The 17,882-nt window shown below is 36.8% G+C and overlaps 1 long non-coding RNA gene across 1 annotated transcript; it reads right to left on the reverse strand.

The window, feature by feature from the left end:
- Positions 1-91: 91 nt before the first annotated feature.
- Positions 92-4,720, reverse strand: LOC146004499 (uncharacterized). The gene is made up of 2 exons (XR_014443934.1): positions 4,494-4,720; positions 92-2,488 (listed from the first exon to the last, which is right to left on the reverse strand). It is a non-coding gene; the product is annotated as an uncharacterized LOC146004499 (long non-coding RNA).
- Positions 4,721-17,882: the final 13,162 nt, after the last annotated feature.

The raw sequence follows: 17,882 nt of genomic DNA on the forward strand, positions 1-17,882 counted from the left end.
CAAAAATTATGTAAATACTTGTCTTAATAAAAAGCACAAACAATATATTTGTGTATTTGCTTTAGCATACATGAAGCAATCTAAACAAATCTTATTTCCAAACATTTTTATTTATTTTTTTCCTGTACATTTCTTTAAAGCAACCATAAATTACAATATAACTGCAAAAAGGCCAAAAATGTTCGATATAAGATAATATACAACTTCACAAGTTCATTTCTCTTCATAATGGTTCAAATGAAAGCAAAAACTTAATAATGCACTCTCAGGTACTATGCATAAACATAACGTTTGTACATAAATGTTTACCACAGATGTGCACTTTGGGTTTCTTCTAGTAAAATATTATTACAGTTATTTTTTTACAATTATACAGGCATGAAATAAATATATTCCTTGGAATGAGATTTGCTTAGACAAGCTACTTATAATCACAAAGTTACAATTACCTTTTTAGATAAAATTGTATTTACTTTATGATACAATGAGAGTAAACATAGAGAGACATGTGTAATTCCTTCACACCACAAAAACTTATTGTAACTGGTCATGCAAGGGACCTTAAAACCTATTTTCTCTTCAAGATTTCATAACCTAGTACTTCATATTCTATACCGTCTTTGGCTTTAACAATCAACACATTCCATTTCAATCTAATATGAAAATATATTTGTTATTCAAATTTCTATGTCAAGAAAACAGTTTATTGCCCTAATGGCCATATAAAATCAATGACTCAATTTTAACTTACATTCCACATTTCTTACAGGTTATGCTAAATTGTTTTGATTATTGGATTAACATCATCCAGAACAACACCCTTTTACCCAATATAATTGACAAACCATCCCTCTAAGAAGAGTTCATACACTGTCAAAAATACTAGAGAAAAGGGAATCATTCCAGAATAATCATTACATTATAGCATATTACAAATACCTGAAAACATTGCGTATAACTTCAAATACTATTGCACTTATCTTCAATTGAAAATCTCGCTAGGTTGTTTTATATGTAAGGTATCTATTGCCTCATTTCCTATGAATGTAGTGACCTTGGGATTAACATAGTTGCTATGTGCTACTGAATTTCTAGTTCTGCTATCAAAGAAACTACAAGGAGAAATAATAGAACACTTAGTCAAAATTACCCTCCAATGAGCATGTAGTCTTGTTAAATCATTTATAATGTAAAGCGCATGCAAATTCCGTCTCTAAGCATAATGCGGACCTAAATACTAATTATCCAAGTTAAAATCCATCTTTTACCACGTCAGATTATTAATTAATTAATATTTCTCACACCTTAAGATATATTTTACAAAACTTGCCCATATATGCATGCGTGTATGATTTCATCTTGTATCATACAATTATACTCCATACATTTTGCAATTTTTTTTAAAAAATGTATCGAAACAATACTGGCCATGAAGTTAAATTTTAAGGTTAATTTCTTGATATCAAAAGCAGAATTCTTTTGCGAAATTTGTAATTGTTTTCCTTATCTAATTAAAGTAAATGCCACGAAGAAGTCATTTTTACCCAATACGTCTGGCAAAACATCTTTCAAAGTTTCATACGCTGCCAAAAGTATTGGAGAAAAATTACTTACTCTGCAAGATCAAGTCACTTTGTTGTCCTTCATATTGCTCCTCTTGTTTCTCAACAATACGGTTGGATGTCAGCAGAAAACCCTTTCCATTGTTGCCATTCTACTGAAAGGCAACTGTCAAATCAACCGAAAATATGGTCTAGCATTGGTCTAAGTTCTGCATGCGTTTCAGGCATGTGAATGTAACTATTCAGGATTGAAGAGTAACCAATTTCAACTGTGTGAATGAAAAATCGGATTTCATGATATGATGTTCTAAATTTTATAATGCATTTTGCAATATGTCCATAGTTTCAAACAACTTTATTTATTTCTTAAAAAAGTAGTGCAACCACTCTTAGATGAAATTTTTAATAATATAAGATATGGCGTCCTTAGTTGGATGACACGTTTTATTTTAATGCCAATCGTAATACTGTATATGTAGTCAAATTGGTGTATCTACGAATAAGATATTCAAATATCAGTATAAATGTCCTATTCAGAATTCATGTAGCTATGCAAATTAGTACAGTTTACTTTCTCTAGGTAGAGACAAGGCTTAGCATACGTGGCCATAATGTGGGGGCAAAAGTTCGCAAAACGTGGAGGACAACTGCCCTAAAAAACTAAAAACTAACTTAGACCAATGCTAAGACCATTTTAGTACTAAATGATATGTCTTTTGTAAACGATTATATGCGAACATTCAGTGCTCAAACTAAATGCTCAGAATGCTTGATTGAACTTCGTTTAGCACCAATGCATATCCACAAAGTTTTGCTTGTTTTTGTAAACTGGTCCCCAAGCACCATATTTACTGTTTTGCGTTTGTTTTTTCTTTTCTTCTTCTTTCTTCTGTTCCATTTTCTTGATGGCCTCAAAACCCGCTTTCCTGAAAGAAATAAAAGTATTCATAAATATTGTTCAAATGGAAATTTGTTTTAGCCATAACACATACAGTATACACCCTTTGAGGAAAATCTTGCAAACATTTATCAAGTTTGTACACAGATAAATCTTGCTTAAGATTTTGCAATTTGTTATGTGATGAAGGATATAAAAAGTTTACAAACTTGTGTGAGTTTTTCAGTTGTAAGAATGACATAATAAACCATAACATAATTATTATAAGTTAGAACATCCTTCTAGAACTTGTAAGGGAAATTTTAGAAGCACAATTATAGCTTTTAAAATGCACTTTGTACTTCATGTAAAATAATTTCTCTAAAACAAGGTTATCATTAATAATTATTGTTTATGCAAATCTCGAAGGGATACGATATTTCCTGTACCCTCAAATGATTAGAATTCTCCCCTTTGGTGTGAACAATCCGTGGTGGAGTCCCAAAATTTCGTTGACTCGGCAATGTGAGGACAATTGGGAAGACATTTGAAAGGATTTTTGGCGAAGTCTGGTCTAGGAAACGAGATAGCGGCAACAATGGGATATTATATGCTATCACTGTCATGTCACACATTACTCAAAGTCACTTTGGTAGGTTTCGTTGCTCAAACGCTTGGCACACCAAGGAAATAGGGGAGACTGGAACATATTTGAACATCGTGGATTTCTGGGCAAAGCGAAAAAAAATTGCGGATTTGGCAGGAGGGGAAGTAACTTAGACGGCAATTGCAGATGCCCTGTCCTCCGATAGTCGAACCATTCATTAGTTCCTAAACATTCGAGGTGAGAACGTTTGACTAACTCATCGAAAAGTAATTTTACTCCTCAAAAGATGTAAGAAAATAACAACCATGTAGAAGCTCAACAGGTGAGTTTCATTGATTGGCTATGGATAGGTTTAAGTGCTATTATTGTGAAATGAATATATCTATTAGTCTTTCCCTGTGATGCGTGGATTTCTCTGTCATGATTTTTCCGGCTAAATTATAGGACACGCCTGGGCAGACCAAACTTATTTATATTTGCCAATTTGTCCATACGAAACAAATTATGAATTTGTATCAATAACAATATTGCGCAAACAATATTAATATTGGGTGTGCTCAAACACTTGCATTATAAGTTCAGAAAATATCCTCATAAATCCTGCACACCAACAAAGTATCTTTACTTTTTTAAAATCTGTTATTTATTGATTTCAATAAGCACAATACTAATAATTATTAGTTATTATAACACGAATGGGTGGGCCATATACATACATACATACACACACACAAGGGCGTATCCAGGTGGTCCGGAACCCAAATTTATTTTTAAAAAAACAAAACTATGGTAAATTCAGCATACTTTCCAATGAGACACTTGATATGGGAGGTATAGAAAATTCTTTCTGTGTGCATGGTTTGTGAATCCTGAAAATAACATCCACCTTTTTTAGTTTCACACTGGGTAGTGATATACCAGCTGAAAATCTGACTTCAGTTAAATGGAGTTGTCCAAGTAAACCATCCCAAGCAAATGATCTTGTAGCCTCAGTTGAAAAGGGGACTTTGTTAATTGTACTCTTTATCTGTGAAAAGTTTTCAGTTTCACTGGACAGTTGTCAAAGTATTTAGAGCCCTTATCACAATTTAGCCTCTGCTCTATTCTTACCCAAGGGACGTCACAGAACTGCTTCAGTGACTTCGGAAGATTTCAGATGAATAGTTCAGCCAAATATTTCAAACTGCTTCTGAAAAGTGTCAACAGTCATTCAATTCTGAAATTACGATTCCAAGAATAACAAAAAAACGAGATAATTATCATCTTACTATTATAGAGGGAGGACGCGCCATTGGCCTTGGGGGATGGGCACCCCTAGCTCGACCCCCAATTTACTTTCTGGATACGCCCCTGCATACACATACTATTAAGCTTAAAAGTCATGTTTTTTCTTGTTATTTTTTTTCTGGAAAGTTAAGATTTTTGCCGCTCGATTTACTTAGCTTACCTGGACTCGGGGTCCCTTGATGATCCTGGCATAGTGATAATGCTAGTTTTTTCTCCTTGAACCATGATGGCACTCGGCGAACGGTGAACTAAAGAAAGTTTCAGTTTCTTATAGGACCGAATTTTCAAGACTTGGAGCTTGGCGTCGCCTTTAGGTAAAATCGTCAGCTGTTTCGGAAACACTTAGGGAATCAATAAATATTCCAAAAATGATCTCGGCGAATGAAGAAACTGAAAATAAAATTAATTATTTTTAAAAACTTGAATTAATTTCAGTCTCTTTTGCCTAGGTGGTTCCAATAACTGCTTTAAGCAGGCACGTGGAGAAGGTTACATAATTTAGAACTGCATAATTTGTATTCGTGTCCAGATATTATTAGAATAATTAGATCAAGAAGACTTAGATGGGCAGGCCATGAGGGACGAGGAAATAAGAGTTTACAGGATTCTTGTTGGGAAACCTGATGGTAAGAGACCTGTAGGAAGGCCAAGATAAAGATGGAGGGATAACGTTGAGATGAACCTTAAGGAAATCGGTAGGGATGGAAGAGATTGGATTGATCTTGCCCAGGATAGGGACAGTTGGAAGGTTTGTGTTGCTGCAGCCATAAACCTTCGGGTTTAAGAAGGCTGGACAGTTAGTTAAGCACGAGGGGGGGAATCGAAGTCAGAAATAATAATAATCCTATAAATATTTAAGATGCGTTAATGTAATTTATAACTCTATTCATAACAACATGTAAATTAGTTAATATTGCATTGCTATTATTACATGAATAAGTAAAAGAACAGTATAAGAATAGATACATAATATCATGTATTCAATTTGTTGTCCCATAACAATTAATAGTCATATCTCTTATTTAATTGTAACGTTAGTTCAATAACCAAACAAAACATATGTTGATGGTAAAGAATAGCCTGAACGTACACAATTTACTTAAAACAAACCACAAACATGAATACTCCCTTTTCGTTTTGACTTGACACACCTATGCAACATAATAAAAAATTTTGAGGTTGGTTCAGAGTCTGACGAAGATCTTGTTATAAGGTTGAAACGCCACGTTTATAGTCTGTTTATTTGTTAATAAATTCTGCCTTGGTCAGCATTTTGAGTGCTTAATTAAAATAATGAGCATAATAACTTTCTTTGTTGTAATTTGGAATAGTATTATACGCCCGTCTTGCATAAACGTTACACCGGATTCATCACTGGGCAGAAAAAAATCTGATCCTCTCTGTCACTGAATCCTTCATGTTCAGAGGAAGACAGGTTACATTTTCAGTATATTCAAACGTAACACAAAATGTGTGCATTGATAAATAAATAAACAAATTACTTATAATTCCATCTCATAAAGGTATGCTCGAAAGATTGCAACAAGCCGTTAAAAAAAAATCAATTCCAAAAACAGCAAATGCATAGTTTTACAGGTCAAGAATATCATCTAATTGTTTCTTTTCGGAATCTGGTCACAGAGTGTTTCGGGTTCAAGTCCTGACATGGTCATTCCTTTGCGGATGCATCTCCATCGTCGCGATTATTCAAAAGTGGCAGAATAGCGACATAAAATATTGGAAAACAATATAATTGTACATTTTACTTACTTTATGGGACGTGATGTAGACGCGTGAGGACCTGGAATTCTAGCCTATTGCCGGAGTTTCCCTGCCGGCTGCCTTTGGAGTAGTTTGGAATCCTATAAAAAAGACAAGGTTGGTTTCAGTAACATATTTATAACAAAAAAAATACTTAAAATAGTTTCATACAAAGTTATGCAGAATCCATGGAAAAACACTCATGAAAATTGGATAAACTTTATTCTGTTACCCATGAACACAAGCATACACGAATGATCTTTTCCGGAGGGGACTGACACAATGATAAAATATTTCGTAACTACCATTTATAGACTTCGTTTTATAAGTTGTTCAAAGTCAAAAATCGTAATCGGGGACCCTGTTGAGGGCGGTATGCATTTACCACTTCGTTATTTCCCCCAATTTCTTTACTGCCTTCATTTGAAAATTTTGGTTTTCTCAAAATTTCTGGAGGGGCTGTAGTCCCACCAGTTCCCCTGCGTACTCCAGTGCCCGTGAAAGAAATATAAATAAAAACAATCATATTATTAATAACTGTGAAACCATCGCGCTGCGACGCCAAGGGTCGCGGGTTCGAATCCCGCTCGGGCATGGTTGTTTGTGAATGTCCATTCATCAATTTCATCACTAATTCCCATCTTCGTAAATTAGCCAAGAGGCTCAAAACGCGAAGAAAAATAAAATAAATCTCATCAAAATAACTGTGAAACACGCTTTGATGTTTCTAAATTGTATCGTGCTGTTTAGAGACTGACATGTTTCATAGTGCCTATAAATGCCTATTTTGTACAATCTTACCTAAAATGCTTTTCTGTTAATTTTTTGCTTATTTTAGCAATTGACTATCACTATAGTAAATTATGGGAGGTAATATCATGTTTTTTGAGTATCCTTCATCAATTTAATCTAACCATCTTCCATCATCGTCGTCGCGATTAGCAACAAGTAACAGAAGAGCGATGCAAAATATAAGCAAAATATAGTGGAATAGAAAAAAATCTAGTAATTGTGTAGTTGATTAAAAAATTAATAAGTTCATGTTCATAGACTGTTTTGACACATTCTCTTATTTTTAGTGACTATTTGTGTACCCAGTGGCGGCGATTAGGGGAAGTTGCCCCCCAGTTTTCGCCACTTTTGCCCCTCCACTATGCTAAATCTTATCTACAAAGGAAAATATACTGTCTCTGCCCCCTAGTTTTGGCACCTTGCCCCCCCTTCGGTTTTGGGACCCAATCTCCGCCACTGTGTGTACCTATAAATCCGTACACTACCTTCCCTTCATTTGGTTATTGTGCCACTAGATCACTGCCCGCTTAGCGGCTAGGAGCACACCGCTTGCCGACGAAATCGGATATAGGAGAATGTGCATAATTAGCTGACGGTTTTAAAATATCAGAAATGAAGACGAACATGTTTCACCAGAGCATATTATGTAAATGGAATAAATACCACACTTTTTGGAGATTAATTTAAGAAAGAGAACCAATTAATCTGTACACTTGTGGGAGATCAGTTCACACAACACAAAAAACATACGCAAATTGATTGGTCACCTTGTGATACTGCACAGTATCGCACGCAGGAAGAGAGAGACAGAGAGGGAAATAGGGAAGCGAAAGGGAGAAGGAAATAGAGAAACGAGCTGGAGAGAGAAATAGAGAAGCCAGATCAAGAGAGAGTGAGAAGAGAGGAAGAAGAGGAAGAAAATAGAAGGTTAAAAAGAAAAACAGGAAATAGAAACGCGAGAGAGAAAAAATAAATTTAGAACAACAAGCAGGAAGAGAGTAAAAGAGAGGTATATGGAAACGAAAGGAAGAGAAAGGATATAGACGCGAGAGAGAGAGAAAGAAACATTCACGGGAAAGATAGAAAGAAAGATACTAGAAAAGCGAAAGAGAGAGAAAGGAGAATTTAGAAGAACAACAGTCAGGAACTGAGAGAGAGAGAGAGAGAGAGAGAGAGAAGGAAGAAGAGTAGCATTAGATCAATTGAGAGAATGAATAAAGAAAAACAGACAGCAGGGTAGAACAGAAAAATAAATGATCAAGAAGAAAGGAAGTAAACACAAACGACAACAAAAGATCGAAAACTCGATAGAAGATACAAGGAAACAAGAGTAACAAATACAGGGTAAGCATAAAGTCTTTTCCTGATTACAAATTTTTATTGCTAAAGAACTATGCTAGATACAGATATGCGGTTTGTTGGAAATGGTAGCTTAACTCATAATGTTTTGTTATCAGTACACTTCGACACGTGCTCCCTTTGTTGTCCTTAGAACGTCTAGGCGATACTCAATTTATCTCCATGTCTTTGCCAACATCTCTTCCGTCACCGTCTCTATAGTAGCATCCCGTATTCGTGTCTGAAGAGTTTGCATATCAGGAACTGGTGAACTAAACACTGTGTCCTTAACGTAACCCCATAAAAAAGTCTAAGAGAGGTTATATCCGGCAAACACGGTGGCCATGATATGGGACCGTCTCTACCGATCCATCTGTCTGGAAAGTGTCATGTACTGATAAAAAACCTTATGAATTAAGCTACCATTTCCAACAAACTGCATATCTGTATCTAGCATAGTTGTTTAGCAATAAAAGTTTGAAATCAGGCAAAGACTTTATGCTCACCCTGTATAAGGGAGGGGTAAAGGAGAAGTAGGTAATTTTTCGTTATTTAAAGGAAGTCAAGCAACATCGATACTTGACCTTATCTGCGGACGCCCAAAAGTTGAAGCGTACCGGAATTTTTCTTTCCAGAAAAAAGCACTGCGTATAACCAATAGATAAATTTTCTTTCACTATTTGAATTCTCTCTTCTTTCACAACTGTGTCTCTCTGGGAAGAAAGACGGGGTGTACTCAGGGCCGGATTAAGGTTTGTGCTAATGATGTTGCAGCATTAGGCCCATTCCTGAAATAGGCCCAGATGAAAACAGACGAGAATTTTCCAAAAGCTGAACAGTTTTCGTTTTGCTATATTAACCTGAAGATAAATCTTAGAATGAAATTTGGAGCCCCAATTTCGGACGCCTAGACACAGCGTTACTTATTATACAGTTACTATTATTCTTTGCGCTGTGACGTAACTATAACTTCGTTGTGTTTATTGTTCACCGAAGATTTGAAGCATCAGGCCCAATTTTGTCTTAATCCGGCCCTGGATGCCGAAGCATACGTTTCCTGTTGGAGCTGAGCGCGTTGTGATCACGGCTTATCATCTCGACACTCGAGGTTCCAGATTCGAGTCCTGGCCTGGATATAGGTTTATCTTTGTGTGTGTGTGTGTGTCAGTTCTTGAATTAAATCTAAACCTCCCCCCAGCTTATCCAAGGATCGACCAACCCCCCCCCCCCCCCCGCAGGCTAACATTTTCACTTCTAGCAATGCTCCTTGCATTGATTGATTTGCTTTATATTTCTTCGCCTTTTGTGCCACTTTTGGCTAATTTGCGAAGATGGGGATGAGTGATGATATGATGAAATTGATGAATGGACACTCAGAAACATCCATGTCCAGGCCGGGATTCAAACCCGGGTTTGTGTTCCGTGCATTGAATGAAGGAAAGCACTGTAACGTTTATCATCGACTGTATTCATAGTAACGTTTTCTTCCCTATGTCTTGGGGGAAATTCACCTTAAATTCCAGCCGATTTCCGTTGCGGAGTGGTTATCACAGTTCCCTACGGCGCAAGAGGTCTCGGGTTAGAATCTCTGCCTGTGCTTTGGTGTTCTTTGCGACTGTGATTGTCCCTTCATCAATTCCATTATATCATCGCTCATCCTCTATTCGCGATTAGTCAAAAGTGGCAGAAAAGCGAAGTAAAACAAACCAAATCAAACCTTAAATTCCAACAGGACTGCCCTGCAAAGGAGTTCAACCGATGACCTCGCTTGTAAGAGTCCGTTATTATACAGTGAATCATAACTTTCTTATGGTACTTTGATAAATCCGAGAATTAGTTCCATCAAGATATTGTGGCTGGCCAACACGTTCTCGTAAAAGGACCATCTGTGACGTAACCACGACACAATGGAGACCATTCTCAGGAGTTATAAACATCGGTGATAAAACAGGAATAAAAAAAAGAGCATTAAGAACTTACCTAACGGTTGGAAGGAACTTAGAAGTTGTCGAGAACTTTAAAACCTTGCACTTCATCGACTAGTGTTATTGCAGGAGGAAATTTAAACACTACATCTGCCTCAAAATCTAAACTCTCACTGGAAGGAGATCACAGTCTGCTGCACTATTTACTGGCATAGATCAGGTTCCTGGAGGAGGGAGGGGGAGCTGGAATGGGAAAACTGGAAAGGTGGGTTTCTACGTGTGCAGGTCCAAGAAGAAGCCGGTGACCACAGTGTTGCCAACTCGGCTGCCGTTGGCTCGTCGAAGGTCTTGAGCATAGATTCGTGCTGTCAGACGAATTTTAACAATGCTGAAGGTCAGGAATATACGATATGGTAGTTGGCAACGGCTAAGGAACTAAAGCTTCAGGCTTACCATCACGGAATTCCCAAACAAGCACGAGATCTTTTCTAATACCTCTTGATTTTCTGTTTTCGAAGCATCTTAGCTGCATTGGGAGTCGCCAGAAATTTTTGTAGGGGAGGAAGAGTCAAGCATTTGATAAAACTTGAATAATAGAAATAATAGCAATAATTATTATTATAATAGCGGTGACTATTATTATTATTATTATTATACAATAATTACTATTATAAACTGTAAAATTAATAATTTTCAATCCAAAATTATTATTATCATTATTATATGTTTACCTTAGAAGAAAGAAGAAAAATGAAAAGGATAAATTTTGTAGAGAAGATATTAATTTTCCAAGTTGACAGTGAATACTTTTTGAATAATATATCTTATAAAATTCCCAGATATTCCCATAGGTATATCTCAATTCTCACATGCCTAAACAAGGCCAGAGGTTTAGTAGCTCATCTTGTTGAAACCTACAATTTGAGTTTATGATGATGTTAAGATAGTAGGATTCACTGTTTTATTTTATAATTATGTATTCAATTTTTTAATTTTGTATAACCAATTTTCACATATTGATGTACCTGGTTTTTATCGTTATCATCACTTAAATAATAATAATAATAATAATTATTAGAACAATACAGAGTTAATTGCACAATATTATATAACAATAAACAATTATTAGTATCAGAGATATAATGGATCTCGTTGAAAACTGTAACTTGAAGTGTAAATATGCTAACTTGGTATGTTATGTTATTCTACAGCTTACGTATTTTATTCATGTAACTTTGTACTTTTGTATTTGACTTGGTGCTGTATTAGGTTTCATACTGTGCTCAACACTTAAAATAAACGATTATTATTATATTATTATCATAATTACCATCATCATCGTTATATAATTGGGGACACTTTTCTACTCGATTCACCAGATGAGTGAACAATATCCAGTACAACTCTTTTTCTTTATTATTTTTACATTCGACACACTTAGTGTACTAAAATGCACAGTTATTTGATTTTTGCTAACTCTTACACAGCACATTCAAGAGAAAGTTTTAAAAGTTATGTGGAAATTTTAATCATAAAATTTATCTTGCTTGACCTCGCACATAAAACCATTCTTTCTTGATTGAAGAAGACAGTGGAACTAATTCTTCTTTGGATTACATATGCTGGTTCGAGTTGGCGTTTTAAGTCCACTTTATGCACAAATTAGCTAATCGATACTGGATCTACAGTTTAAAGTGGGATAGGAACCACTATGTGTCTCCACCGGGTATCGAACCCTGGGCCCCTTGATTACAAGGCGACGACGCTACCACTGCGTCATCGGGGAGGTCCTCTTTGCATATGCTTGTTCGAGTTGGCGTTTTAAGTCCACTTTATGCACAGTAAGGCTAATCGGGACTGGACCTACAGTTTAAAGTGGGATCCCAACCACTTGTGCCTCCACCAGGTATCTAACCCGAGATCCCTTGATTACAAGGCGACGACGCTACCACTGAGGTCCTCTTTACATTAATGGTAGAATATGAAAACATATCCTGGTTCCTGTATTTTAAACTCAATATTTCGATCTAACGCAGATTTCACTTTGGTTACTCTTCGAACTGCTGTCGGATTAAAAATTATAGATATTCGAGTTTGGATTCCAATTCAAAATTAATCAGTAGACCTACATAAAAACGAGATACATCAAAATTTAGCTTATTGAATTCTGCGTTAATCTATGCTAATTTTTTTCGAGTATGTTTTCTATTTTTTTATCGTTAAATTTAATATTTTAATAATTATTTTTTTTATCCTCACCATAAATTTAAACCACCATTCTATTTATAAGAAGGCATAAAAAGTACGAACTTTTTGATTTGGGCTTTTATAGCGCAAATAAGAAACTGGAGAAAAAGGTTGAAATAGTGGAAAATAATATGAAATTTATGAAACTTTATCGTACTTGCGGGACCTCAAGACATGCTCCGATTACCATCAAATTTTATTTTGGTCGAGTTTACATCAACAGGCAACTTTTCCGCACTATTAGAATTTATTTTTTAAATTATTTTTTTTCGTTCCACTCTAATGTACGTGGAACGTTGCTACACTTTATGCAATAGCTCGCAGTTACAGCCCGCAGTTTCCATGGTTCAACGGACATCGCTGCGTGCGGTCGGAATTTTTCCGGCCTTGTCCCCCCATAAAGCGGCTCTGGAGCTCACCCAGCCTCAAATCAATGCGTACCTGGGGGAAACCCTGTGAGGTAAAGGATGCCGGAGCGTGGTGCTGATCGCATCACCTCCAAAATGGCCGAGATCGAGAATGTGTGGTGCTACCCCTTCAATGTGCCTTCATGGCATGGTGCTATATGCACGGGGAACTATACCTTAACTTACTTTATAAGTGACTTTCACCTACGTCACAAACTGTTGCATTGTGGGATCGAGCAGCCATGTTGAAGGCCAGTTCGTGCGTGCGGGCGGCAAATTTGAGCCTTTACGTTAGTACATTCAAACAGAAGCTCACGTTATTTCACATTTCTTTGCACAGGAGAAATAAAATTAGCCGCAAACATGGCGGCTGTGGGCATCATGACGTCACATGCTACCCACCATGCAAGTAAACAAAAGCAGAAGTCCGACAACTTCAAACTTTCCGGTAATTTCTATGTAATGAAAAATATTGGTTTAGTGATTACATGTGAGAATACTCCACTGCTAAAAAAGTGTGTTTTGTTACATTAATATCTAAAATTAAGATATCTCCTGCATCGAAACGTCCAAAGTTAACAATAAATTGTCCGTGTAGACGACCTCTGTGGCAGAGCGGTAAGGGGTCCAGGGTTCGAATCCCGGCATGGGCTTTGGCATTGCTTGTCAGTGTCCCTTTATCAATTTTATCAAATCATTACTCATCCTCATCATCGCGACTAGCCAAAAGTGGTAGAAAGGCGACGTAAAATAACAATAATTTACTCAATCAATTCAAATTGTCAATTTACATAGAATAAATATTGAGCCCTATTTCTAAATCAAAACATTAACCTATCACCCTCTCCCTGAGACGACATCTAACTAACAATGAACTAGGGATTGCCAAATCCAGATAAAATTTTATCCGGATATTGGATAATTTTCTATCCGGGTTTCAAATATTCACATATCGGATATTCTGATATTCGCACATTCGTTTTATCCGAATATTAGGATATCCGGATTATCCGTTGCATCCGAAACGGATTTCTGATAATATGATATCCGGATATCCGTTATCCGGATTATGTGGCCATACCAGGAGCGTATATTCTAGGCTAGATAGGCTATCAGCAAAGCCTGAAGTCTAGAGAATAAAATACAGGAGAACAATCGATCAGAAATTGTAAATAATATTATTCATATCAGTAAGATGATGATGCTGATTATGGAGTTGGTAACCTGACTTCGTATGAGTTGGCAACCTGATTTCCTATGAGTTGGCAACCTGGTTTCCTATGAGTTGGCAACCTGATTTCCTATGAGTTGGCAACCGGATTTCCTATGAGTTGGCAACCTGATTTCTTATGAGTTGGCATCCGGATTTCCTATGAGTTGGAAACCGGATTTCCTATGAGTTGGCAACCTGATTTCTTATGAGTTGGCAACGTGATTTCCAATGAGTTGGCAACCTGATTTCCTATGAGTTGCCACCTGATTTCTTATGAGTTGGCAACCGGATTTCCTATGAGTTGGCAACCTGATTTCCTATGAGTTGGCAACCTGATTTCTTATGAGTTGGCAACCTGATTTCTTATGAGTTGGCAACCGGATTTCCTATGAGTTGGCAACCTGATTTCTTATGAGTTGGCAACCGGATTTCCTATGAGTTGGCAACCTGATTTCTTATGAGTTGGCAACCTGATTTCCTATGAGTTGGCAACCTGATTTCCTATGAGTTGGCAACCTGATTTCTTATGAGTTGGCAACCGGATTTCCTATGAGTTGGCAACCGGATTTCCTACGAGTTGGCAACCTGATTTCTTATGAGTTGGCAACCGGATTTCCTATGAGTTGGCAACCGGATTTCCTACGAGTTGGCAACCTGATTTCTTAGGAGTTGGCAACCTGATTTCCTGAGTTGGCAACCTGATTTCTTATGAGTTGGCAACCGGATTTCCTATGAGTTGGCAACCTGATTTCCTATGAGTTGGCAACCTGATTTCTTAGGAGTTGGTAAATTTATTTATATTCACAACCTAGGACCAGTGATATAGTGAGATAGCCCAGATATTGGACTCGGTATACGCCACTGGGCCATACCTACAATAAACCTTCAATGAACCAAGCGGGCCAGAGCTGAAAAATGGGTAATTCGCACCCCTAATCCGCCACTATTGCGAAGAGACCACAACATTTTGGTTTAAATGGCTTTGAAGCTATCCTTTACGTATAAGGTGCGAAGATCGGTAGAAGTTCGAAACAGCTTGTCCCCCCCCCAAAAAAAAACATTAAAAAAATGTTGTGGTATCCTGTTTGACCTTCAAATGGGCAAGGACACTAACCTGGTCTCAACTGTTGCAGATCTCAGGTTCTGAAGGGGGGAGAAAAGGGGGCTCGACGTGACGTTATTCAACGAAAATTCCAGTGCTGGAAGTTGCTGAATATCATGAAGAATACACGTGACTGTAGCATCTCGTTGTCGCATGTACATGTCGTAGCTTACGGTACATGTGTTGTGACGTGCTTCTGACGTCATTAAGAAACTCATTAGCAGGGTGCGGTGTTGTGTATATATATGTATATGTGTGTGTGTGTGTGTGTGTGTGTGTGTGTGTGTGTGTGTGTGTGTGTGTATATATATATATATATATATATATATATATATATAGTGTGTGTGTGTGTGTAGTCATAATATATGTGTCAATTATGAAATAAATTATAAAATGTACATTATATCCACTGTCATTAATTAAAAATTCGATTGCAAATTGAAGATTTTAATATAGTCTACTACTAATATTATGAACAATGATTTGAGTGACTAAGGGGAGAGGGGCAAAAATTACGAGACTTTAAGAATATAATAGTTTCCTATATAAATGCTATTATGTGTTTTATTAATATATTTATATACATTACGGTAGCTGACGAAAGGCGATGAGAAGAAATAACAAGTCGGACTAATTTCTGTGTTCTGGGGATTGCTGGGTTCAGTGTCCTTGAGATGAGGCTCTTTGTTGTCGTTCTTTGCGCATGTTTTCGATATTAAAGTACATTATTTAGTTTATTATACAAACTAATTGTTTGTGTTTGTTGTTAGAAGAAAAACTCTCCCCCCGGGAAAAGTTTGGTGAGTTGGAAATTTCAGGGTAAGATGGTAAGGTGGGGGGAATCCCCCTGCTCCCCTGGATTTCACACCCTGCTCATGAGCATTATAATTCTGTCAATGACACCCACGTTCCAAATTCGTGGTGTGGTTTGAATCTATTTTGTGTATCCATTGTAAGAATGAAGTTAATGTAAACAAAACCACAAATCGTGGGATTCTCTAAGGCGAGAAAGCTAGGCTGCATTGTGCGCTGAATTTAGACCACTTTATTTAAGGTACAGTGACCGGCAATAAAGAATGAAACACCTAGATCCTGAGGCGTTATGTGTATTGCCTAACTATACGGCGGTGGTAGAAGATGCCACGACTTATCGCCGTAGAATTAGGCAACACACACAACGCCTTGTAAGGAAGATAATTTTCAGGATGTAGGTGTCTCATTTATTATTGCCGCTGAGTGTATATGCATTGCGTGCAAGTAGAGAGTTAAATATAATGAAATTAAGTTTCTAATAAATAAGTGTTGTACTTCAACTTTGCAAGCTAATCGAATAAATCAAGTTTATTCAACAATGTTGAAAATAAATAAAGAATAAAATAAAAGAACTTTTCCTACCCAAAGGAAGACTTGGGAAGAAAAAACGAAATGTATTTTCTGTTACCAGAAAAGCAAAAATCATTTAATTCCCCCCGCACTTAATTCCAGGTTTTGAACGCTTTTAAAATATTCGCTGTGTTTTCAATGACCTTCTCACTACTAGCCTGGTTTATGTGACTTCTCCAGATATACTCTATGATTTTCAGGTCAGTGGGAACCTTGTATATGAATTACCTGAAGGGATATGTTAAGATATGTAACTTCACCCTGGCAGTGTCTCTGCTGGCATAATATTGTTTCCATGGAGTATGTTTGCTTTTAGAATCTTACTCGACAGTAAAAATAAATGCGAGTGGCAACCAAGAAAGATACATGCCATTTTCAACAGTTCCTAGAATCGAATTTATGTGTATTTATGTTCAAGACAATTAATTACAAGTAGAAATGAAGAAAAAGTTGGAGTAATATAAATTCCGATTATGTAACAAACCTGAGTATTTAAGGTTTGATATTCTCAAAAGTTAAGATTTCAAAATGTTTCCTATTTCTAATAATGTTCAGGATATCACAGATAACTATAATTAGACGGGTAAAGCCGTTAATTGAACTTGAACATATATTCTGAAATGCTTCATAATCTGCAAGTGTTGACGTCACATTTCCAACTCGTCAGAGGAATTGAATGGACTCACCTGAATATTTTCACCTAACTATGGGCTGAGTCGGATACTTCTAATAACCTTGCTTCTAATAACCTTGGGGGAATCAACAGGAACATGATAACGGTAGGAATCCATGTTTCGGTTTTTGCGTTTTCTTTCTTTCCGATACGTGAAAGTACGGGACTAATTAGGTAATTAAACTTTCGTGACATTGGTGCAAATTGCACAACGATAATTTTGAATGTTTTTGTGTTTTACTTGTTAGTGATATTGTTATATTTTCTGGCTTTAAGAAGCTAGCCTGAAGTAACGGATTATCTATCCGAATGTGGTTTGTAAACTTAACATAAATGCATATGCATGTGTGAACCAGTGGCGTAGCATGGACATTTCGGGTGGGAACGCCAAGTCCGAAGGAAGGGTCGGCCCTTTCTTGCTTAATAACTTACTTATGGTATTAGTCGCCACAGGTATTGTTTATTTGCCTGAAGTCAGCTGGGTTTTCAATAAAACATCATCCATGCATGTTTTAGCTAGACAATTACATGCCCCACTATGCATCTATATTGGTTTATTTTACTTCGCTTTTCTACCACTTTTGGTTAATCGCGAATATGAATATGAGTGATGATATTGATGAAGGGACACTGACAAAGAACACCCGTGCTCACGCTGGGATTTGAACCAGGGACCTCTGTCGTCTTGGCGCACTGTGCAAAGCAGAG

Source organism: Lepisma saccharinum, chromosome 21, assembly GCF_977018435.1.
Source record: "Lepisma saccharinum chromosome 21, izLepSacc3.1, whole genome shotgun sequence".
Classification (NCBI taxonomy): Eukaryota; Metazoa; Arthropoda; class Insecta; order Zygentoma; family Lepismatidae; genus Lepisma; species Lepisma saccharinum.